We start from the raw sequence: 26,274 nt of genomic DNA, 5'->3' as shown, positions 1-26,274 counted from the left end.
TCCAATTTTTTTTTTTTCAGAAATCTAAAATCCATTTAAAAATGAAAACTTGGGAGATGTATAAAATGCACAAACTTGGGACCCTAAACTATACCTTGGCCTAATTTGTATAAGTGTGTAAAAATTAGGTGGTCGAGCTTTACAATTTTGTCTTAAATGAGGAGAGGCAGAAGATTTATATTCGATTGAATGGGGTGTGTGGGGGGAGCACAATACATTTGCAAGACACAGTGATTTCATATAGATTGGTAAGCGTAAGTGTACCATTTTAACTACTTACTCATACCATTCAGGAAAGAGGTAGATTTTGGAGAGGGAAGAAAGTGCTATACAGCTCATGTTGTACCATCTACTGGGATGCACACAGTCTGGGCAAGAGCTGGATCTCCTACTTCTGTCCAAACCTGTGTTACGCCAGTTGCATTCTGTTCCTGATCCACCTGTATATCCTTACTGGAGGAAGAGAATTAAAATACAGAGATCTGTGGATTTCCTGCCTCCTGCAGGCATGTTTCCAAACCACAGTTGCTGGAAGGACTGGCAGTCTTATGGGCACCAGCTCAGCAATTTACCATTTCAAGTGGAACCGATTTCAGGGATGGGTGAAGGGGAGAAGCTGATTCTCCTTCATATACTTCCATTTTTGTGTTCCTTATGGACTTTAGTCCTAGGGTTATGTAATTCATTTTTTAAAAGTTGATTTTTTGCTGGGGGCTAGGGCATGGGGGGGAGGTGGTATTTGGCAGCCAGTTCAATTTTATATTTCAGTTGGTGGGAGATCTTTGTATTTTTGTTCGCAGTGTTAGAGATCCTTCTGCACCTCTCAATTCAGTATCCCTTACCATGGTAGCCTTTGTTTTGGTTAGTAGGGTGAGGGAATTGAATGCTCTAACAGCTGATCCAGCTTTCGTGTTGTTTTATAAAGACATACTGGTTCTTAGACCTGATTCTAGGCTCTTACCTAGTGTGGCATCTGATTTTTTTTTTTCCACATTAATCAGCCTATTAATTTGCCACTTTATTTTCACTAAACCTCACTCTAACTCAGGCATACAGAAAACTTCAAGTTACACCCCAAACCAGTGGGAGAAATTTTGAGGGAATGGCTGCATACCCAACTGAATGGAAATGTTATTGGCATTAGGCAGAGCACCTGTGGGGAATGGGGGAAGAAAGGAGCACTCTGCAAAGAATGGGGCCTCTTAGAGCTTAAATATATGGATAAAATGCGAATTGCTAAAAATCAAGCTGGATTGACTCTCTTGCCAGAGACATTAAACAATGAGGGTTGTTTAGCTTAGAAGCACAGTAAACCCTCAAGTTACGCACCACCAAGTTGCATGTGTCTTGGGTTAATGCGACTGCTGCCCCGACAGGAATAGTGAAAATGCTCCTGTCAGAGCAGCAGCCTGATTCACGGCTGTCGCCCCTGACAAGAGTGGGTTCCTGCTCCTGGTGGGCTGGTCAGTTTCCTGGCTCCTGCAAGACCAAGGGAGCTGGGAACCAGGCATCAGTCTGGTTCCTGTCTCCCCTCGACTTGTGTGAAAATTGAGTTATGAGAGGGTTGCAAGAATGCAATCCCTGCGTAATTTGAGGGCTTACTTTAAAAGGAAAAAAGAGTCGGAATGAAGTTGGGCCTCTGTGTAGTCTGGATGTGGGCATCAAAGCAGGTTGTCTGACGGAAATGAGCGTAGAGAAATAGAAATTTCCATACCTGAGGTAGAAGTCAAAACTTAGTTTTGGCCATGTCTGCGCTACGAAGTAGGAGTGGACTAATGACATTTACAGTGAATACAGTGTTGGGGGTCATTTATCACATACCTGGGAGAATTGGTTTGTTGTATGGAAAGATCTGGATAATTGTTTGTTTGAACTTTTTGAGACCATTGAACACCAAACAATATTTTTTTAGGAGGAACACCCTTGAAAATTTTCTTCAAAAAAATTGTCAGACCAAAAACGAAACAGCAACATACACAGTAAAATCAAAATGAAGTAATTTTCATCTGAAATCATAGCAGTGAAGAAGTAACATTGTTTCTAGTTTTAATAACAGAAAATATATACCAACAGTGTATATCGAAAAAACTATCAGATGCTCATGGCGCAGTTACAAGTTGTTCATGGAAAACACCTGTGTTCTGTGGAGCATAGTTTAAGGTCATCCAGATCGATGTTTCTTAAAGACTGGAATAAGAAATAGGAAAACATCCAGTAGTGCATGGTGTAAGATCATGCACTTAGGCTCTAACAAGAATTTCTCCTTTAAACAAGGTTCATTGATTAGAAATGAGAGCCTTCAGGATCTCTTATTAATGTCTTTATGTTCATGAATCTTGTTCCTCTGGGCTTTAGCAGTCACTGGTTGGGAAGGGATTCTTTTTTCCTTTGAAGCACCTAAGATGACTTTCTCTAGAGATGGGACAGCTGGATGGGGTGGGCCAATGCTTTGAGTTGTATGGGTGTTTAGTTCTTATGCACATGCTCAGGCTCTGATTGCCATATGTTGGGAAGGAGTTCCCTCTCCCTCAGCTTGGCAGTGACTTTGTCTTCCTCTGCAGTGTGTGGTATTGATCGCTTGCTGAGCTCATCAGGAGTTTTAATCTCACTTAATTAGTTCTCTGCTGTTGTGGTGGCAACTGGCATGGGTGTATCTTCATCCCTAGTTTTGTTTCCTATGGAGCGTAGGTTTTAGTTTTTGAATTTTGTGTCCAGTGGGTGGCTTGAGCTACATGAGACTCGTGGTGGTGGTCCCTTCCAGACTTAAATTCTCTCTGACTCAAAAAGGAATATAAGGTTGAAGTTGTATGAAATTTGAAAATGTATTTTGGAACTAAATGATTTGGTTCTTAGTTTTTCTTCACATTTCAGTAGTAGTCAGTTGGAAGGATTGTTACATCAGAATTTTATAAAGCAAAAGTTTTTATTCCACCACTGAGTATTTGATCTTGATTGAGGAGAGCTTGGTGTAATTGTGCAGGTATGAAGGAGAGATCAAACTAGTATGTGTTCTGTAAACACACACGAGTCAACAATGTACAGATTTACAGAGTGGATCAGGCCAAGGTGTTACATACACAGTTCCTTCTGAATGAGCAAAGAAGAATGTTTGTTTGAACAGTGTTTTGCCTTCAGATGGGGGAAAACCAATTATCATTTTTGGTATGTACTATGAGTCAGTTGCTAGTTGATGTGTCAGTGAGATATGGAAAAAAGCAGAAAAATTAAGAAGTCAGCAAGGGGAAAAGGATGGGAAGCAAAATAAGTAGAGGTACGTGACTGCCTGTTGGCCTGTGAATAAAGTATGATAGTGTGGCCATATGGTGTAAAAATATTTTGCAGTCTCTCTTAGCATTAAGAGCACAACTCAAGGTTGCTGTTCCTGTAGCAGGTGGCTATTTTCTTAGTCTCATTGTGGGGCAGATATTCTGTTTTCATTCTGAGGTTGAAGGAGGATGTGAATACTTCTCGTTTTCTTAAAAAATAAGATCATTTCAGAGCTAAACAAGAAAGGATTCTTTATTTCTTCTTTGAGTAGTGTCCCCATGAGTGCTCCACTCTGGGTGTCAGTGCATCTTTGTGCCGGTGGTTGGAGATTCTTCTATAGCTGTGGCTTCCTGTGCCGTGCATCTGCAGTAGTGCCTCCTCGTGTTATTTTGGCATGCACATGGCATGGGCTCCTCAGTTCCTTCTGTACTGTCCTCGGCGCTTCATCCTCTGCAAACCAACAGAATTAGATAGTTGTTACCTAGTTTTCCTTATTCCAATTTATTCTTTCCCGCAGTTTTTTTTTAACTGTATTAAAACAAAAAAAAATAGGGCAGGTTTTTGGGTCTCTCCCCACCCCCACTGTGTCACTGCCATGCCAGGCTCCCTGGGCTTAAAGCAGTACAAGTCTTGCAGGGAAGCCATGCTGGCCTCGGATGTCCATGCTTGCTGCCTGAAGTGCTTAGGCAAGGGTCATCAAACTCAGTCCTGCACACATTGTTCCAGCCTTATGGCATGGGTTTGGAAGGACCAAGCCAACAGATTTAAAATGTATCTGTAGCAGAAGTCTCTCCAATCGGCAGCCCCAGAGCAACTGCCTGCTAAAGACTCGGTGCAGAAGACCAAAGGCGTTGACTCTAAATGTCCCTCTGCCTTGGCCAGCACCCTACCTGCCATGACAGATCTGTGCCTGGCACTCTCCTGGCCTCTTGTGCCATTTTCATGGGCCTTGCCAGTGGAAAAATCTTCTGCAACCTCCCCAGCACCATCTTTGCAGCACTGCCAAAAAGAGTGCTCTTGGAACCAAGCTGCAAACATTTGGCAACCCTGGTGCTGCTGGCATCGTCAGCTCCACCGGCTTCGACTGCACCAACACCAGGGTTCAGAAAGTCTTCTATGGCTACAACCCTGCCCTCTACACTGGGCTCGGAGTGCAAGTGGGCGTCATTCTAGGTCACCACACTGCTCACACCAGCCACAGGCTTTGGTGCCAAGGAAAATCAGTGCTGAGACACTGCCTTGCTCCCATGTGGCATTGGTTATGGCACCGAGGTGGCACTGGACTGCTGCTCCATTGGAACCTCCTGCACTGGAGCACTCCGCTGGGTGTAAGAGAAGACCAACTCGTCAGCAAAGACATCTGGCACCAGCCCCAGGGCCACTCAGCTCTTAGTAATGATCCTCTGGGGTGCTGCCTACATCCCCATTTCTTTCTCAATGGTCTGGATCATCGTGCGCATTGGGAGATAGACCTCTTTCCCTGGGGAGAGGCAGTTCTGACTGTCATGGTGTTTTTTCCTCTGAACACTCAAGCCCTACGCGCCCCATGTGGCAAGGCATAACATACTCTAGTGTATCTGCAGCCATGTCCACCCTGGCTGGTGCACCACTATTCCCACCACCATGATCCAGCACTGCAGTGGTTCTCATGGCAGGTGTGGTCTGCATGCTCTTATGCCCAGTCAGCACCGTCCGCAGTGTCAGGAGACTGTCTCCCCCGCCAGTCACCATGGCCATCGTCTTTCGTACCTTCTCAACCATCCAAGTGCTCAGGCCTGGAGGATTCTCTTTTGGAAGGGAGACAAGACTCTCCTCTGCACCCTTCCTTGTCCTCGCCTGATGATGCAGTGCCTTTGGTATCATCTTCCCTCGCGGAGGATGCCAGAGCCGTTCAACACCTTTTCCAACAAGTGTCCCATGCCCAGGAGAAGGACTTGCAAAGGAGCCTGTACTGTTTGATGGGCACCTTCTGCCACACACCTCTTCCTCCAGAGTGGCAATGCCAATGGATGAAGCTATAATGGACCCTGCCAATATTATTTGGCAAACACCGGCCTCCATTTCCCCCCCCACAAATTTGAGGGCTGAGAAGAATATTTCATGGCTTCCAAGGATGCTGAGTGTCTGACTCACACACACCTAAATTCCCTGGTGGTAGATGCAGTCAGGAATAGAACCAAATCTTTCTGCTCTACCTGCCAAGATAACTCTAGTTTTAAAAAAAAAAAAAAAAAAAACAGTGGGGGGACATCATGGGGCATAAGGTGTACTCGTCTGACATACTCCTGTTGTGGGCAGCAAAATTATTCCAAACTTCAAGAGCTGATCCTGGCCTTGCCAGATCACCAGTGCAGGCTCTTGTCAGCGTCATCCGGAAGGGGCATATCATCACCAGTACAACTGCACAACTCTCAGTGGACATTGTGGACACAGCAGCCCTGGGCTGCGTCTACACGTGCACGCTACTTCGAAGTAGCGGCACCAACTTTGAAATAGCGCCCGTCGCGTCTACACGCATCGGGCGCTATTTCGAAGTTAACTTCGACGTTAGGCAGCGAGACGTCGAAGTCGCTAACCTCATGAGGAGATAGGAATAGCGCCCTACTTTGACGTTCAACGTCGAAGTAGGGACCGTGTAGACGATCCGCGTCCCGCAACGTCAAAATTGCTGGGTCCTCCATGGCGGCCATCAGCTGGGGGGTTGAGAGATGCTCTCTCTCCAGCCCCTGCAGGGCTCTATGGTCACCGTGGGCAGCAGCCCTTAGCCCAGGGCTTCTGGCTGCTTCTGCGGCAGCTGGGGATCTATGCTGCAGGCACAGGGTCTGCAACCAGTTGTCAGCTCTGTGGATCTTGTGTTGTTTAGTGCAACTGTGTCTGGGAGGGGCCCTTTAAGGGAGCGGCTTGCTGTTGAGTCCGCCCTGTGACCCTGTCTGCAGCTGTGCCTGGCATCCCTATTTCGATGTGTGCTACTTTGACGTGTAGACGTTCCCTCGCTGCGCCTATTTCGATGTTGGGCTGAGCAACGTCGAAGTTCAACATCGACGTTGCCGGCCCTGGAGGACGTGTAGACGTTATTCATCGAAATAGACTATTTCGATGTCGCAACATCGAAATAAGCTATTTCGATGTTGGCTGCACGTGTAGACGTAGCCCAGGTTATGGTGTCTGCTGTATCATGTAATGCACATCCTGGTTCCAGTCCTGGGGATCCCCAAAAAATTGCAACAAAAATTTCCCTTTCCCAGGACTATATAGTCATCCACCAATGATGTATGCATGCAAATAGACACTTTTGTGAAAGGGTCATTGTACATGTCATCTGCATGCAAAATAAATACCAAAAATATTTTTGTCAAAGAAAATCAGACTTGTTGAGGCTAACTTAAGGGAGATATTCAAATTCATTTAAAATAAAACAGTATGTGTTTTTTTTATTAAATTGTAAATGAAATGAGAGGCTGACTATTTCAGAATAGAGATTAAGCCTCTTATTGAATTCAGACTCCTGCAATTTAGACTAAGAATTAAAATTAGCTTAATTTATACTTAGTGATTACAGAGAGACACTTCTAATGGCAATTAGAGAGTTCAGATTGTTTCCCTTTTTTTGGTCTTCCTTTTGTGCATAATATGGACCAATGCATAATATCGACCTGCAGGATGCCTGTTTTAATATCCCAGTATCTTTTCCGCCAGAATGAATGCTAGTGGACGTGTATCCATGGTACCAAATGTCCCAGTTGGGTGACCTGTCATCTTTTTCTGAAGGCTTCTCATGTTCATAGGAGACTTTGAAGCAGCTTTTAAAAACAAGCTAGCCCTGAATATACTACTCCAAGACTAGTTATTTTGGCTCCTTTCTATATTACAGATGTGCAAGCAGTTTTCTGAATTGTTTGTTTCAAAATCTGAGCAGCTCTGTCCTTTAGGACCCAATATGATATCCTGACCACCAATAACCACTTAGAGACATTCTAGATTATTGTATAATGCAGGGAAACAGAACACGTCTGAGGACATTGAATAAATGTGAACACAGTTAGAGGGGATATCTTTCTTTCTTCATAATCCTGAGATTGACCAAGGATGGATATATTTAAAATGGATTTATTGCTTTTTTACACTTCCTGTGAAGGAGACAGGGAAGGAACTTTGGCTTACTATTTTTTTTTTTTTTTTGGTCTAGGCCAGAATTTAGATACTCTGAACATTTTATTCAGTAAAGATCTTTAAAATATGCTCAGATAGGTAGGCTTAATTTTGTATCTGAGGTTTAAAATCAAAGATTCCTTTATTTCTCTTGATTGCTGAACCCATTCTGTAAATATTACTGCATGCTGAGAGGCAAGGTTTCAAATGGTGTAGAACATAAGGCATCATTGTGGTCATCCTACTTCCTTGCAGTTCCTCACCATGATGTGTTCGTTTCTAGATTCTGCCCCTTTCTCTGAGCTTTCTACCACTTGTTTTCGTGGGCTGAGAATAAAAAAAACTAATTACTTGCAGGTGCTTCTTTACTTATCTTCTCAGCTGCTTATTCTGGTATGCATTTTTGTGTGTGAACAGTTCATCCTTGAACTATGTACTGTAACAATAGTTATTTGTTGAGGGTATCTATTAATCAACAGATATTTATGCTGGAAATGGTAGATGACTCTTAGGCTGAGTAGTTCATGAGCATGGCTGAGTGAATGGGAAGAAAGATAAAAGAAAGTTCTGTGGTTCACTGCTGCTTGCTCTCTGAACAGAAGAAACAATCCATCAGTTGATTGATGAATGTGAGGATGCAGTAAAAAGGCCTTTTGAAAGAAATATTTTTGATGAGGACATTTAAATGTCCTCTTTCGGTATTAAAAATGTAGGTGTCAAGACTGCATTCCTGTTTTGAGAAGTAAAAAATGAAACTGGCTAGTCCAGTATCCAGTCTTAATGAAGAGTAAAAAAGAGAACAGGAAAAATCTTTCAGAAATATTTTTAATGTAAGATGGTGACATAATGTTTTTTAAATAAACCCACAAACATTTATATTGGCAGTGACTTTATCGATGTTGAAAAATTTTCTAGTTGTCTTTATCGTATACATAACTTGTGGATTCAGCATCTGATTCATCTTTTGTATATTAGCTTTCTGTAGACCTCTCTGAGAATATATATTTTAATGTAATAGATGCTGTTGAAACACTATTGCTGCTCAAGTTGCTGTTCTGAGGACCAGGATGACTTCTTTTCTAAAGCTATGTCTACATGACAGCCTTTATAGTGGCAGTATTTTTCTGCTCTGTTGTTTGGTCTCTTGTGTAGCTGCTCTATGCTGATGAGAGCGAGCTCTCCCATTGGCATAATTAAACCACACTGCATGAGTAATTGTAGCTACGTCCACAACAGTGCTTTTGTTGGTGAAACTTTTGTTGGTTGGGGATGTGGGTTTTGTTTTGTTTTTTTTAGTTTTACACCACTAACCAACAAGAGTTGCCAAAAATATGCTGTGGACAATTGTTTTTATTTTAAAATATATAGTGAAATTAAAATACTACACAGTTGCCTGTGGATTGAAACAATGGTATCTCCTTTAGCCATTGGAGTTCAGTGTAAAATTCTAGGATCTCTTTAAGCAACTGCATAATGTTTTAGAAGTCAGTTTGTCAGAAAAATTATTACAAAGAAAGGAATACGCAGTTGTCTACATGTCAGTAAAATCTTCATATTTTTGTAATGTAGGTTTGGAAAATTGAAAAGTGTAATGGCTTTAAAACATTGTAAAGAGGTATGACTGGGTTAAAATAGCTTTTAAAAGATGTAAACAATATATTTCCCTTTTAAATGATATTTTGCTGTCTCCATTTTAATTTTTCACTTGGTAAGAAGTGCATAAAGATTAGCAAATTTTACTTCTATTTATACTGTAATTAGGCTGATTTTCCTACATGTAGGCTACGTCTACACTAGCCAAAAACTTCGAAATGGCCATGCAGATGCGGCTACTTTGAAGTCCCCTTATTCCCATCTGCTCATAGGAATAAGGGGGCTTCAAAGTAGCTGGGGTCCTTTCGAAAAGGAGCCCTGTCTGGACAAGCTGTGCAGCGGCGAGCCGCGTCAATTTCAAAGTGCTGTGGCCGCCCGCATGCTAATGAGGCACTGAATATGTATTTCAGCGCTTCATTAGTAAACTTCAAAATGGCCATTTGCATGGCCATTTCGAAGTTTTTGGCTAGTGTGGAGATGGCCATAGTGTTGCATAGCTTGATTGCAGTCAGTGAATTGTTTTTGAAACCATTCTTAAAGGTAAACCAGTGAAATTTAGTTTTACAAAATTAATAGTATAGAACAGATTTGACCTGTGTGCTCATGAAATTAAGCTGAATTTAATAAATTTTTAATAAAATACTTATACTATTTTTACAGACTAAGGTAAATTTGAAGTGCTGTTTCAGAATAAAATGTTTTAATTTTTTCTTGTAAAATGGGTTAGTATTTGAGTTGGTATTTTCATTGGTTCATATACTTGCTGATACCTTAGTGAAATCATATTATTTAAACAGTCAAGTAAAATTGGTTCCATTGGCAGAATAAGTAGTCCTTGCATTAAAAGCTTTCAGCAGAATCGTATGTTTGATAGGAGGAGCTAGGATGTACTAGGGTGCTTTTTTTTTTTTTCTTTTTTTAAATTGGGGTGGAGTGTTGTCTTCATACTTGTCAGAGTTTGGTCTTGTCACTTCATTGAGATTTCATTCCTGCTCCATCCTGGCATGTCTAGATCAGAGTGCCTTAGAAAGTCAACAGTGCTGTTTTTAATCCATGAAAGAGAGTCATAATATAGTGGCACAAAGCATTTCTCCACTACTGGAACTGAAAGGGGTACCTCTCCACTGCAGTCAATTTATGCTTTTAAGGTAGTGAGAAATTAGAGGAGCTGAATCTGGGTCATTTGCATGCTATTGCGCAATATTGCCCCTCCAGGCAACTCAAATGTCTCAAGGAATTCTCTTTTTACATGCAAGGGAAAATGGTAATCAAGTGAAGTGAAATGGAAGTAGAGTACTACATTAGCTGAAGGGGATACTTCTTCATTTCTCTTTTCTAGAAAATAAGTTCCCCTGGACTGGTCAGGACAGGAGCAGTGCTGACAGTGTTGCTGAGCTTTAAAGGAAAAGGGAAGCTTCTTGTCTGTCTCTACAGTAACCCCCCTTGAGTGTTTTTTTTTAAATGGCAGTATCAACAAGCTGTAAATAGAAGAAAATTATTTTTCTTTCTCTGACAATGATGTCCATAATCTGTAGTATTGTGGTCTGAAACTATAAAGTAAGTGGAAATGTGGAAGGAATCCCTTGTATTCAACACCAGTGAAGACAATTCCTGAACAATGAAATTAAATGTTCTGAAAGGTATTATGTATTATTGAAAGGATAACCGCTTATTTTGGCAGAAACACATTGTGCTTTAGTGAATATGGGAGTTATCACTTACAGGAAAAGCTTATTTTAATTTGTTTTTGCAGTTTTGGTTGTCTTCACTTATGGCAAAGTGCAACAAGCACTCCCACAGTTGTGTTATACAACACAGTTAACCTTTGCTGCTGTGGCTAACTCCCAGCTTGGGTGAAACCTTAACTGTGAAAAATGCCATAGACTCTTGTATGCAAAACCTGCAACTTCTGTATGTCATTCAGAAAATAGTCCTCCACTAGCACAATGCCCTAGAGTACTATACTAAGTCAGATATGTCAGTACCATGTCCTGTACAACTTGAGTTTCCATGGGTATGGAAGGTACAACCTGTATTTGAATTTGACGTATCTGGCACCTTCGGGACCTGAGTTGTCCTGAATGAGAGGATTTGCCAGATGAGGTGTGGTCTAGCCCCCAGGCTACCTAGAGGGGGAGCCCCACTGTTGCAGGGTTCCCCTATCCTGGCCAAGTTCCCTGCTTCTGTGGGGCTGCAGGCAGTGCTCCGTGCCCCACCTGGCTCTTCAGTGAGGCTCTGTGCCTCAGCCAGCTCCCTGCATGTGGGGGTGCAGGGCTCCCCTGGCTGGGGTACCTGTGGTTGCAGGACAGCTGGCTGGTGCTTTCAGGTGGGGCTTGGCTCCCCACGGTGGCGCTCACCAACCTCAGCTGGGCTCCCAGTAGTGAAGTTCTCCAGAGTGGGCTGCCAAGGGTCTCCCTGTCACCAGCAGGGCTCCACTGTGCCCTGCACAGCTGGCCCTCTCTGGTTCCTCAGCATCCATTCTCCTGCTGGAGGAGGGATGTTACTGGGCAAGAGAGTGTTGGACCAGCGTTTCAACCTGTACTGCCAAAGCTTCCAAAATCCAAAGAGATTTCAATCCAAAAAGGATCCCTTTCCCTCCTATTTTTTCATTTTGTAATTTAAAAAAAAAAAATCTTAATTTCTTTGACTGTGGTTTTCCTTCTCTGATCTCGTTTAGTCACATGAAACTTACTTGGAGACCTGTTCTCCTTTCCATTGCCCAGTTGGATCTGGAAGCACAGTTTGACCTGTCCTTCTGTTTTCACTAACTTTTTTTTTTTTTTGTCCTCTCTGTTTTATTAGCTTCAGCAGTTGCTATTATTGATACTAAAACCTAGCATTTTGCTTGCATTGTGCTCTAAGGGCTGTTTTGGAATCATTTGAGTACAGTATACAGTGGGGGCCTATATGTTGCAGTAATAGAGATGGGTAGGAGAGAGTAGAAGCTTCTCATATGAAGACAGTAGGAGCAAAAAATGCATGCATTATGAATGTCAAGTATGCTTATTTCTTATGGTGTAATACTGGATTTTATTTCTGATCTGTATATTTCTTTCTAGAAAAAGGCTTACTTTGTGTTTTAAATTCAAGAATATTTCCTAGTATTGTATAAAAACTATGTTTTGATTAAGTTTTGATAGGCTTTTTTCTTCTGTAACGTGTTATACACTGTATATTTAAGAAATTCGTAACAAGAATTTAGTATACTGTAGTTAATGGTTTTATTGCATTTAATTCTTCAGCTGAACAAAGTACAGATTGCACCCTTTTCCCCACCCAAGAAATGGAAAAAGACATGTAATAATGTGATATTAGGAGTGGGGTTTTTTGTTTTTAAACTTACAGAACAGTGAACTGTCTTATTTATTAAGGTTCTCAATGTATCATTACTAATAACTTTATTAATTTACTTCATTTACAGGCAGTGCTCCTCAGCCAAAGTTTGCTTACCTCAGCAGAGACAAAAATTTAATGGGCAAAAATACAGTGTTTAGGTAGGTAGATATTTTCATGGTGTGCTCATGATCCTTCTAGGAAGGACTTCTACTATAATGGAATAGGCTTCAGAATGAAGAATGTTTTGATTTAAAAGTACTGAAGTTATGAGGAAGGCTTATCTGATTTTTATTAATGTTTAGCTGCTCAAACTTACATTTTGCTAAATAAGAATATGGAAAGTTCTTAAGAATGGTGTATGTGTATGCACGTGCACACTATTTCCTTATGATCTTTTAAGTTGGCAGATATTTTTATTCAGTAATTATATGTGAGAGACATTTGACATTAACATTTGAAATGTAGAACATGAATTTCTTATGACCGGAGTAGATTCTTTGGCTTATCAGAGAGTTTTCTACATTTAATATAGCTGAATGCACTGTTTTTCATGTGAGAGAAAAAGTAGTGAGTTTCATGTGAATAATAAAAGGTTCCTTTTCCAGTTTGCTACAGTTGTATCTGTAATACTCTTTACAGCTAACAAAAATTACAATGTAGTTATGAACAGAGGTATGCACAGGTCCATGAGTCTTGCATTCCTTTTTACAGGTGTTTTCTTTACTTTCTTCCAAAAACAAGCAAAACATGAATTAAATCTTTTTTAAATTGATACTGTCTAGTTTGCAAATATTTTATTGGATACCTCTTACTTTCTTCAAATCAAGGTTAATAATAGTCCCTGAAAAGGGGTTTCATTTAATGCTTATTCTGAAAGGGGTGGGGGCGGGTTGGGGAAGGACATGCTCCTTTATAATTTTGCAGGGTATTTCTAAAGTGGCATTACATTGAATTCAAATGTAAAACCTTAGGGCACCACTGTTAACAGTGGAAAGTTTGGCTTGTGAAATGTATGTTTACTTTCTGAAGTGTTTTCAAAACACTTCGGAGTTTAACACTGTTTTTACACCATGTATCCAGTATAGTAATACAATTAAGCACTAATCTTGCTTAATTAGCATGACCTAAAGGGGGGGAATCGTATTTAAATAAAAATGAATGAGTGCTTGCAAGTGGGAATATTAAAACTAAAAATTTTAATATAATACCAAAACGTATGATAACGGTGTACAACGAACAGAATTTCATAGAGCAGCCTACAGAAAAGCAAAAGGTCAGATGGTAAGAGAATATGATCATGTTTATCAAAAGCTGTTGAAACTAATTGAACATGAAAATAAAATATATGATAAGAATTAGGTAGAACGTATCTTAACTGAGCAAGAATTTTAAACAAGGTAACTGTAAGAGCAGCCAAATATCGGGAGTAATTTGCCTGTTGTAATTTTTTGTTTTGTTTTACCTCACACTTCTTGAAAAGTGTTTGCTTTGTTTCAATTGCAGAACAGTTTCAGAAAGTGCTTAATTTTCTTTGACTTGTTTTTAATACTGTGCTATATAGCCTGTTGAGCTTCAGTTATAGCAACTAAATTGTGAAGGTGAATACTCTTTTTCCAGACCTTGTTCTGGGGATTTCTAGTACCCTTATGGCTTGGCCTGATCTCCTCCTTCCAAGTAGCTTACCAAAAAAATTCTACCTCTAAAAACATTATCTAAAGTGTGTTCATTTCCCTCAAAGCAAAACTAGACAGTACATCTGATTCCCTCTGAGCATGGTATTTCCATTTCTATCGCTTCTGTTGACATTTAGTCATAATTCAAAACACTACAGTGGATGAATATGTGTTTGCTACCAGCAAACTCAGCAGTGGCCCAACTACAAGCCCCAGAAGCTGTGGCACAGTCCAATGTCTATAGTCTAAAGACAAGACCTGTGCCGATTGCCGTTTTTGCTGATGTCCTGATTTAATCTGAAGCAGGCAACAGGAGCATCTGTGCGAGTCAAGCTCCGCGAAATTTGGCAAGTAAAGGCCTTTAAAACAATGAGGTCAGGATTTGTGAGGCAGCATATTTCAGCAGGTCATCACAGTTGAATAGTAGATGAAAGTCTCTCCCCACATTGGCAGTGGTCTTCACTTTTTTTTTTTTTTTCCCTATTTGAAGTGTTAAAATGTCTTTGTTCCAAAAGATGGACATCCAGGGATTATGCAGGTTGATTTTTCTGACTGCTGTTTCACCCCATCCTCCCTCCAATTCCTCATGAAGGCTTGTCTGTTCCTGAGCAAATAAGGACTAAGACAAGCTGTGGAAATTAACTCTATAAAATGAGAGGCTGCTATGAAAGAGTGAGTGGCTATTGTACAAAGAAACTGAAGAGGCTTTCTAAAGATTAGTTCTTAAATATACATTTCTTCCTTCATTAGGAATGAGTACTAAGACCTAGCTAAAATTTTGTTAATAAATAAATTCAGGAAATTTTACAGCTCCTCCAGCTGTCAAAGGGACTTGACACAAAAAAAAAAGGGAGGGGGGGAAATGAGGGAACAGGAATCTAATTTTGAGATCCTCTTTCTCCAAAGACAGGGGACTAGTTGATTATCTATCAGTAAGTGAGATTTCTTCTTCGAGTGGTCCCCGTGGGTGCTCCACAGTAGGTGTTGGGCTCGTCCTGGCTCCGCAGATCGGAAAATTCCCAGTAGTCTCCGTTGGGTCATGCATGCGCCAATGCGCACCAGTCCTTCGCATGCTTTCGGTCACATGTGCGATCCGGTCCCCGCCAGTTCCTTCTCAACCGCCAATGGCTGCAGACGGAATCCGCTCTGGCTCCAACGCCTCAGACAGATAAAACTGTGTTTATTACTGTTAATTGATAGTTTTGTTTAACACTGTTGAAGCTGTTTTGTGTTATGTGCATATATAGTTGGGAAAAAAAAAAAAAGAGAGAGAAGAAGAAAAGGGGGAGAAGAGAGGACAGAGGCGGCCGCCTCAGGCGGTCCACTGCCCTAAAGGCCGTGAAGGTTATCTGTTCCAGAACCGATTAGCCGCTAAGTGCCCTCTTAACATTCAAAGACTTAAATGCTTGGGCAGAGATGTCTTTGCTGGGGTTTAAGAAATGTGAGTCGTGCCGCGAGGCCATGCCTGCCTCAGGTGGGCATAGCAAGTGCATTCATTGCCTCGGGGAGACCCACGTTCCACAAAAGTGTCTTCACTGCTCTAAGCTTACAGCCAGAGCCAGAAAGGACAGGGAAATGAGGCTGAAGATGATTTTTATTTGATAAGGCCCTCCAACCTGAACCATCAGAGAAGCCCCATAAAGAGGGGCCCTCAGAGTCGCACAAGAGGAAGGTGGCTTCCCTAGCCTCCTCGGTGCAAAAGAAAAAAAAGCTCTCTCCAGCTTGATCCTTGCTAGTAACACCCGCGAGCAGGACGAGCGGAGCACAGGGCCCTGACCCGCTGGCCGCTCATAGCGGGAAGACTGTAGCGCATGTAGTTCTGCCTGGGCCTCCGACCATTAAGCAGTCAGCACCGAGGGCACCGCAGGCGCCAATGTGGCAGGCGCCGGAATCGGCGGCACCGAGCCTTACGGCACCGGAGCAAGGGTACCCAGCACAGGTCCCAACAGTGCTGGAGGAAGCTACCTGCACAGCACTGTGCATAGCAGCACCGAGCACGGCACAGACAATGGTGCCAAGGTCCCTGGCACTGGAGGGGGCAGCAGCTGCTCCTCAGGGATGGGGCAAAGCAAAAGCCAAAACCCGGCACCGTAGTCCATCTCCGGACATATTCGTGTTGTCATTATTGCCTGGCTTCCCCCGCCCCCCCAAGATAGACACAGCACAGGTCCCAACAGTGCTGGAGGAAGCTACCTGCACGGCACTGTGCATAGCAGCACCGAGCACGGCACAGACAATGGTGCCAAGGTCCCTGGCACTGGAGGGGGCAGCAGCTGCTCCTCAGGGATGGGGCGAAGCAAAAGCCAAAACCCGGCACCGTAGTCCATCTCCGGACATATTCGTGTTGTCATTATTGCCTGGCTTCCCCCGCCCCCCCAAGATAGACACAGCAGATCTCCATCCCTGTTCCTTCAACCACCACCCCCTGGCTCAGATAACCTTCACCAATCTCCAGTATGGATCCCTATGAATACTATCGCAGAACATCTCCGCCATTGTCAACGTCATCATGGAGGTCTCACTCTTCTAGGCACCAAATGTACACATTCCGATTGTGGTCCAGATCTCCATCACCGGGCCCTTGCCCCTGTTGTCATGGCCATCCTTACCATGCTGAACACCGGCACAGGGGGTCCAGATCCAGGGGTAGATCCCCACCCACACCTCGCCAACGCGCCTTCATACAGTCTCACTCTGTGAGAAGAACACAGCCTTCCCAGGCGGAAATGGGTGCAGAGTCCCTGGACCTTCCTTCAGAACCCTTAAAAGAGCAAGCATATGAACAAACTCGGGAACCAGAGGAATTAGAGGAGATATATCATAGTGACGCCTCTTCGTCCTCCCCAAATGAGGCGGTTGTTCCCGGGGATATTTCTCCTCTCCCCCCCCACCCCCACCCCGCCAAGACAAGCTTAAGCAGTTCCAGGAGCTGTTCAAGAGGGTAGCACACACACAGGACATTCAAAGCAGAGGTGCAGGAAAAACATAAACTCCTGAAAAATTTGAGACCCCCGGCTTCATCTAAGATCGCCATCCCACTAGACTAAGTGATTATGGAATCAGCCACCAACATATGGCAGACTCCGGCCTCCATCCCACCTACAAATAAGAGGGCGGATAAGAAATACTTTGTTCCAGCCAAGGGCATGGAATTCTTGTTTAGCCACCCCCAGCCAAATTCCTTGGTGGTCGAATCATCACAGCATAGATCCAAGACACCCCAATATAAATCAGGAGGGTCAGATAAAGATGCAAGGAAATTAGACCTGTTCGGCAGGAAGGTCTACTCCTCCTCTATCTTATTACTGAGAATGGCAGACTATGTGGCACACCTGTCAAACCACAACTTCGGCAATTACTCCAGACTTACCTCCCTCATGGATTTCCTTCCAGAGGACAAGAAACTGGTGCTGAAGGCGATCGTCCAGGAGGGCTACATGGCCTGACGAACAGGAGTTCAGATTGCCTTGGATGTGGCGGACACGGCAGCACGCTCCACAGCAGTGGTAATGCGTAGGGAATCCTGCCTTCAGACGTCCGGTATTCCCGGAGATCTGCAAACAAAAATCGTAAATCTTCCATTTGATAAACAAAAGTTATTCGCAGATTCAACCGACTTGGTCCTATGCTCCAGCAAGGACTCGAGAGCCACACTTAGGACCCTGGGCGCATATACCCCCCCTATACAGGAGGAAGAAGTTTTACCCTCAGCAATGGCACTACGCTTATCAACCACAGCGTGCACAATATCAACGGAGCTATGACCAAGGGCGCCACCAACAGCAGCAACAGGTATAGGGCCCCCAGACGACGTCCCCAGCAGGGTTGTGCACCCTCGGGGCAAGCTCTGAGACAGCAAGTTTGGCGGGTACGTCGAGGACTGCACTATCAAGACCATCTCTCAATGCCAATCTCAGTACATGTTCCACCATCGGCTCAAACCGTTTTACTCTCAATGGCACAACATCACGACAGACAAATGGGTACTGGAAATTATAGCCACGGGATACATGATCCCCTTCTGATCGCTACCGCCACAGAAACCTCCCACCCAGTCCTTCCTCCAGGACCCTTCTCACGAGACAAGGTTAAAACAGGAGGTAGACCATCTCATGTTTATAGGGGCGGCGGAGAGAGTACCGGAACAATTCCAAGGGCAAGGTTTCTACTCACAATACTTCCTAACGGAGAAGAAGATAGGAGGCTGGAGGCCAATCCTGGACTTACGAGCCCTCAACCGACATTTGCACAAACAGCACTTCAGGATGACTACAATTGCCTCCATAATCATGGCACTGGACGATGGAGACTGGTTTGCAGCCGTCGACTTACAGGATGCGTACTTTCATATAACAATCCACCTGGCTCACAGACGTTTTCTCCGCTTCAAAGTAGGCAGGGAGCATTTTCAATACAGAGTTCTTCCATGCGGGGTCTCTTCGGCGCCCAGAGTTTTTTACCACAATGATAGCGGTGGTATCAGCTTACCTACACAGACAGGGTGTGTTCATTTTTTCCATACCTGGATGACTGCCTACTGAAAGGGGGCTCAAAGGCAGAGGTCCTACGTATGATACACATCACTACAAACACATTTGCCTCGTTAGGCCTAGTTATCAACCTCTCGAAATCAAAGACCGAACCCACGCAAAATATAGAGTTCATAGGGGCACGCATAGACTCTATCACATCAAGAGTATACCTGCCTGATGCCCGTTTCTGCACCATCAAATCTCTGGTACAAGTAATGATGTACAGCCCCACAGTGCCAATCCTAACATGTCTACAACTGTTGGGACACATGGTGACCACCACGTTTGTGGTACAAAATGCCAGGCTACATATGCAAAGCCCGCAGCATTGGCTGGCGAGCGTTTACAGACCAATAGTCCATACCATCCACAGGGCAGTATCGCCCACAACAGAGGTGCGAAGATCACTGGCGTGGTGGGCAGATCCCAAGAGCTTACTAGTAGGGGTTCCCTTCCACCAACCACAAATTGCGATTTTTTCTTACAGCAGATGCATCCCACATAGGATGGGGAGCGCACATTGTCAACAAAGTAACTCCGGGGCTATGGTCCCCCGTGGAAAAGACATTGCACATAAACATACTAGAACTCAGAGCAGTGTTCAATGCATGCAGACGCTTTTGAAAATACCTGCACGGCAAAGTAGTCGGGATCAATACCGACAACACCTCCACAATGTTTTATATCAATTGACAAGGAGGGGCCAGATCCCGTGCGCTATGCGCAGAGGCAGTCCGGTTGTGGAACTGGTGCATTGTCAGCAATATAACGCTAAAAGCCTCATACTTACCTGGTGTCCACAACATGAAGGCGGACCAACTAAGCAGACACTTTGCGCTCACACATGAGTGGCAGATCTGTTCTGATATGCTCCGACTACTACTTCACACATGGGGGTTTCCCCAAATTGATTTGTTTGCCACTCACAACAACAAGAATTGCCCCCCAGTACTGCTCCAGAGCAGGCATAGGACAGGGATCCTTGGGGGATACCTTCATGGTTCCATGGAAGGGCCCTCTACTCTGTGCGTTCCCTCCCACAACACACATCCACAAGGTTCTAGAGAAAGCTAGAAGTGGGAGAGCATGCGTAATACTTATAGTCCCAACCTGGGACCGACAGCAATGGTTTCCTCTGCTTCTGCGCATATCATGCCACCCGCCACTCCCCCTACCGGTAGTGCCAGACCTTCTCACGCAGGCTCAGGGGTCCATAGTGCACCCACATCCTCAAGGACTCCGCCTACAGGCATGGCTAATCCATGGCTCAGCGCCTTAGTGAGCATGTGTTCAGAGGGAGTAAAATAAGTCTTGGAGTGCAGTCGAAGGACTTCTACCGGAAGGACTTACGCGCAGAAGTGGAAACGATTTATTTCCTGGTGCTCTTCCAAGCAGTTAGCTCCTCTGGACGTCCCTATAACTGTAATTCTAGAATACCTGTTGGTGCTAAAACGAGACGGACTCTCCTTATCCTCACTAAAGGTCCATCTTGCAGCTATATATGCGTTTCAACACAGAGGAAGGGCCAACCATATTCGCCCATTCTATTGTCACATGTTTCCTAAAGGGGCTGGCAAACCTGTACTCCCCTCGGAAACCGCTGTCACTGTCGTGGAGTTTGGACTTGGTCCTCCACACGCTGTCGGGACCACCCTTTGAACCATTGGCCATGGTACCCCTCCGGTTACTTACCATGAAAACAACCTTCCTTCTTGCGATTATGTCAGCCCGCAGGGTGAGCGAACTTGCAGTAATAATGGCAACGCCACCCTGCACAGTATCGTCAAAGGAAGTGGTGATCTTATGATTACACCCAGCCTTCGTCCCAAAGGTTTCCTCAGAGTTCCGCATTAACGAACCAATAGTATTACCCTCATTTTTATCCTAAGCCTCACAACTCCAGCAAGGAGGTGTGGCTGCACCTACTAGACGTGAGGTGGGCGTTGGCCTTTTACATAGAACTAAGCCCTTCCGGAAAAGGGACAGACTCCTGGTGTCTCTCGCAGCCAGGTCAAAAGGGGAAGGCCTATCCTCACAAAGAATTTCAAATCACATTGTATCCTGCATAAGACTGTGTTATGAGCTCCGTAAGACCCCTCTGCTAGTTCCGCCTAGGGCTCACTCCACCAGAGCGATGGCGGCATCGACGGCCTTCTTCAAAGGAATCACGTTAAAAGACATCTGCAGAGCGGCGACTCAGTCATCTTACGACACCTTCGTCAAGCACTATGCCATGCACCGGGTGTTCGATGAGGATACATGCCTATCAACAGCAGTCCTTTCAAGGGCAAGCTGCACATAAATTGGGTACCCACCTCCCTTATTTGGGGTCACTGCTGGGTAGTCACCTACTGTGGAGCACCCACGGGGACCACTCGAAGAAGAAGAAGTTACTCACTTGTGTAGTAATGATGGTTCTTCGAGATGTGTCCCTGTGGGTGCTCCACTACCCACCCGTTCCTCCGCACTTCGGAGCTCTGTATGGTGTTTTTCAGGAGCATGCGGGGCGGTTGGTCAAGGAACTGGTGAGGACCAGATCGTGCACATGACCAAAAGCGCGCGAAGGACCGGCACGCATTGGCGCATGCGTGACCCAACGGAGACTGCTGGGAATTTTCCGATCTGCAGCGCTGGGGCGAGCCAGACACCTACTGTGGAGCACCCACGGGGACACATCTCGAAGAACCATTGTTACTACACAAGTGAGTAACTTCTCTTTAGTCCATGATCTTCTGGAATTATCGAAAACGTAAGACGAATAATTTAATACACAAGTGCATAATCTGATACACACATAAGAGAAGACAATAAAATTCATGGAATGTATTTCCCATAAATTAAAGAATAATTCTGTATTTCTTGTTAGTTGTCTCTCAGACATCTTTTCAGAGTGGGAACCTGCCACCATATCAAGAAAAAAAATGAGCTGTCTGATCTGTATGTACTAAACCAGGGGTGGGCAACCAAACTGGCAAGAAGAGTCACTTTTTTTGAATTTGGTAATCAATAATTCAAGAGCCATACTGCATGTGGATACAAGATGGTCCGTAATAAATAAATAAATGTCAAACCGTACTTTTTGTAACCTCTATTTTAAGAACAGCGTGCACAATGATTTGTAATGCGATACATCTTTACTGCAGAATGTTCACAAACTTTACATATTCTGTTTACTCACTGTGTGTGTGTGTGTGTGTGTGTGTGTGTGTTTATACCACTATTTTCCTGACTTTCACTTCTGAACCTACTTTAATTATGCCAGTTTTACTTCACATTTAATTTGTTTTCTTTCTTAAAGTGCATGTTGTCCTTCACAGCAGGAATTCTGTAAGCTTCCTTTTCTTTTTCAAAATCAAGAGTTTATTAGCAACACGATCAAAACACAGATACAGTATTATGTCCCACTGTGCCCTGCACATATTAAAGGAGGAACTATCCAACCTTATGAGATCACATCATTTGCTGTTTAGATGCGTTGTTCGTTGTTGGGCTTTTAGATGTTCGCTGTTTCTCAAAAATAAGGTGGTTTTTAATTATTACAGTTGTAATGCCAGGAGCCCCAAAGAAGTCCTTTAAAGAGCAGTAAGTGACTCCAGAGTTGCAGTTTGCAGACCACTGGCATAGTCATATGCAGGTTGAACCTCTCTAGTCTGCACACTGTCCTCTAGCAGGATCTGTAATCTGGCATGATTTTAGTTAGCTGGAAGACCTCTGAAACCCTGCCCCCCACTCATGCATCTGATGAAGCGGGTCTTTGCCCACAAAAGCTTATGCTCCACAATATCTGTTTGTCTACAAGGTGCCACAAGACTTCTTGTTGTTCTCAAAGCTACAGACTAACACGGCTACCTCTCTGACACTTATCATGGACGTAGCCAAATATCCCACGGTCCCATTAAGCGACGAGTCCTGGCTGTTGGTGTTCTGTGCTGTTGTTTAGCTCTAATTTAGCTCTAAATGTCATCTAAAAGCCCAGTAAGTGGTGGAAGCGTGAGTAATGCTGCTGGACAATATTGACCTCATGTGGTCCAGCAAATTCTCTCATTTGACACTGGTCAGGTCCCAAGGGCGCTGGACTAGAGAGATTCAACCTGTAGTGGATTCTTCCAAATACAGGGAGCATAATGCAGCAGAATTCCTCGCTTTGTCATGATCCCTGGGCCTGAAGTTTCTGACGCACCTGAGGCTGTGTCTATACTATGATGTAAATTTGGTTTTATTAAAATTGGCTTTGTAATACTGGGTTTTATAAATTCGAATTTGACTATCTGCACCTCCCCCAAAGTCAACTTAATGCTGCCACGCTAAATCGTCAAATATCGAGTGTTACAGCAGTGACTTGTGGGAACTGTCCCGCAGTTCCCTGAGCCCCATAACTTTCTGGGTATTTTTGCTGGTGCAATATGGGGAAAAAATTCTCAGAAATGGTGGTAGGTGTGTGGTGTCATCTTCCTACATTGCATTGGCCTCATTTTCCTCCTGTGGAAAGCAGACAGACTTTTTTTTGGTGTGGCGGCGGGTGGGGAGGAAAAGTAGGGAATCCTATGTGAAGGAAAACCAAACCGGCTGGCAGCTTGTCCTCAATTTTGAGGAGTAAAGGAATTTCAAAGTAGTGTGGGCACTTCGAAGTACCCACAGCTGACCCTTGGCTACATGCAGGCCAGCACTTCGAAGTTTCATATGCACTGCAGTACTTCATTAGTAATCTCCCAACACCCTAATCACCATGCTCCCTTCGAAGTTGGGGACTAGTGTAGACAGAGCTTAAATCTCAGATAATTTTGTATTATGGGGCTATGCCATCTTTTTTTAAGCCCTTAAATGTGTTTACCAGAGTTGATTAATCTGTAGGTCTGCTTTCCCTAAATTCAAATGAATACTCTTGGAAACATCACTCCAACTACCCTTTTTTCATTTAACATTGAGTGGGATCTACATCCTGTGACAAACTTATTTATCTTTGTGGCAGAACTCACCCAAAATGCTGAGATCGTGTACCCTTTGTCCTAAGTGCCCTCTAAGGTGTCTGACTGGGCACCTACCTAGCAGGCTGTCAAGAGGCAGGCACTTCAGGTGTGTCTCCCTCACTGCTGTACTGCTCCCACCCTTTGCCTTGGAGTCTCAGGCCAGCTACTCCCAGGAGCCTGCTTCTTGCTGAGCAGAGGGGGAGGTGCTGATGTAACAGTGTCTACTTCTTCATGCCCCCTTCACCTCTGTACTTCATTTCAACAGAGTAGAGTTGGAAGGGGGCCGCGGGGCACATAACAGGCCTTAGGAGTGGGACCAAAGGAGCTGTTGGCAGCTGCTGCTGCTGTATCGGAACAAGCAGCGTTCAGATTTCTTACTGCTGATCTACTTAAAGGAGCAACGTGTGTCTTTGTCGCACACGAGCACACTGTGTGTGTGTGTGTGTGTGTGTGTGTCTCTCTCTCTCTCTCTCTCTCTCTCTCTCTCTCTCCTCCAGTACCAACAAGTACTTGAATTGTTGGTGATGTCTGGACTTGTAAAGACTTTCAAATTGTATTCTACTTTCCTTATTTGGCATTTCCTGTTTTTTGTTTTCCATGTAAATCTAATTCTGAGTAGCCAATTCCAAAATGCCTAACCTGTCCTGGATGGTGTAATTGTCTGTGTGGTCACCTCTTTTTTTTTTTTTTTTAAATGTATATATTTTGTTGTTTGTTTGCACTGGTGGTGCACATCTGCATACCTCGCTGTGGTGTACATAACAAAATTAATTCCACACATGGATGGAAGAAGTTACAGGGAACACTGCTTCTGTTCCCAAACAGTTCTGTTATTTGGCAATTATGAATTTTTCATATAATAAAGCTAATTTTGGTGCCTCAGATCTAAGAATTTGAACTAGTCTTCCTGTATCTCATGTATAGATAGTATTCTTTTTTTCCCTGTAACATTTAAAAAAAAAAAAAGAGGTATGTAGGAGGAATTTCCAGACAGTGGTTTGGATATCGTTTGTTTTTCATTGGGTTTGTGAAAGTAAGAGAGATTTTGTAATATACAAACATAATAATGCGATAATTTTGTTGTTAAAATTTTCTTATTTTTTGCATGTGTCCCATGCGGTCATTAACAAAGTACTAGAAACATCAAGATATAATTTTGAATATGGTTAGGGTTTGCAATATCTTCTTGTAACAGGGTGTGACTCGCTGCTGTGGTGTCTCCTGCTGGTTGCTCCAGGAATTAGGTCTTTGGCCTCTGGAACACCCTCTTCTGGCTAGTGCCTCACCTGTTACCTCTCTCTCTCTCATCTAGTCCAAAGACCTGGGTCCCTCCTGGGTTGCGGAGCCGTGCCAGCAGGCTACTGCCCTGCTCCAGTGCCCCACACTCTAAGGGTTCTCCCATCTCAGGGAACCCCATACCTTGCCTCAATGGCCCACTGCCAGTCATCATCTAGCCCCTTATGTCGGGGCAAACAGCAGTGTGAAATGGCCGCTCGTCATTGGCAAGAGGGTGGATCTGCTGCCTTTGCTTGTCCTAGCATCCTCCCTGCAACTCTGGTACCCCTCGGACCCTTGGTGCTAGGCCAGAGCTCCCTTGGCTAACCCTGCCTTTCCCCAGCACTGCTCTGTCTGTGGTACTCCCACTCTAGCGGCTAGCTAGGTTCCTCTCCCTCCAGGGCTGGAGCAAGAATGTACTCACCCTGGCCAGCCACAAGCTATACTACGCAGTTGGCTCCCGAGACAGCTGTCTCCCAGGGGCTGTTTTTTAATCCTTTCTGTAACAGTGTGGGTCAACTACCCCCTCTCAGTTCTAAGTACCTTGCACACAATATTTGAATACGCATCAGATGACACATTCCATTGTATTTTGCCATACTAATAAAGCATCTTGATATATGTTCTGTTAGTTTTTGCTGGCATCAAGAAAGGGTTAATGGCAAAAATACATTGGTGTGTGATTAAGTTTTGAGCTGAACAATTGTTATAGGTAAGGTTTTAAATGTTTATCTATTATAGTTAAATAGAGAATCCAAGCACAGTATAGTAAGTTACCAATATTTCTACATGTTTTTGCCTGTTTAATTGCTCATTGCAAAGCTATGTATTGTACCTTGATTGAGAAACTGAATTACAAGATGTAGATATTTTTAAAAATGGACAGGTTTTTTCGAGTATGTGCATATACCTGCTGAAGGTCAACAGGTAGTAGTAATTTACAGTCCTGTCACATACATTTTACTATACATCTTTCATGAGTTCAGCTGTCCCTCTGCTCATTAAGGGTTTATCTATGCATTAAATTTGTTCCCTGCTTAATCTAAATTCACTTTCAAGTATAATAGTTGTTCTTGAATAATTGCATGTTCGGATGCTCTTCTTCTGGAGTAAGTGTGTCCACTCTTGATACAGAAGCTATTCTGGAATAACAAAGCCCCTCTGTTTCTTCTTTTAGCTTTCTGAAAATGTCCTAAAGAAATGCTTCCTTCTCAGTGTATACCAGGGATCGGCAACCTGTGGCTCTGGAGCTGCATGCAGGAATCAGTTGCGGCTCCGGGCGCTGCCATTGCTGACTTGTCTTGTGGCTCCTTGCCCCCCTGCTGCCTCTGAAATAATGGAACTAACTGTAATTGTTTTAACAGCTGGCTGGCCGGTTGGAGGTATCTTGGTGTTAAACCAATTATCTTTAGCTCCATTATTTCAGTGGTGGCAGGGCAGGGAACTGTCCTCGCTGCAGGTGGGGGAAGTGCTAAGCCCACA

The 26,274-nt window shown here is 43.8% G+C and overlaps 1 protein-coding gene across 2 annotated transcripts in view; it reads left to right on the top strand.

Moving 5' to 3' along the window:
• CNOT2 (CCR4-NOT transcription complex subunit 2) overlaps window positions 1-26,274 on the top strand; it is a 151,052-nt gene that overhangs the window by 33,188 nt on the left and 91,590 nt on the right. Inside the window, exon 2 of one of the 2 annotated variants that reach the window (XM_075012897.1) lies at window positions 12,431-12,503. The exons of the other annotated variant lie outside the window; for it this stretch is intronic. The gene's annotated coding sequence lies outside the window, so the exon portion shown is untranslated. The remainder of the gene's footprint in view (window positions 1-12,430; window positions 12,504-26,274) is intronic. 2 annotated transcript variants of the gene reach the window in all.

Source organism: Carettochelys insculpta, chromosome 1 (assembly GCF_033958435.1).
Source record: "Carettochelys insculpta isolate YL-2023 chromosome 1, ASM3395843v1, whole genome shotgun sequence".
Taxonomy (NCBI): Eukaryota; Metazoa; Chordata; order Testudines; family Carettochelyidae; genus Carettochelys; species Carettochelys insculpta.
This window is presented reverse-complemented; position numbering and strand designations above follow the sequence as displayed.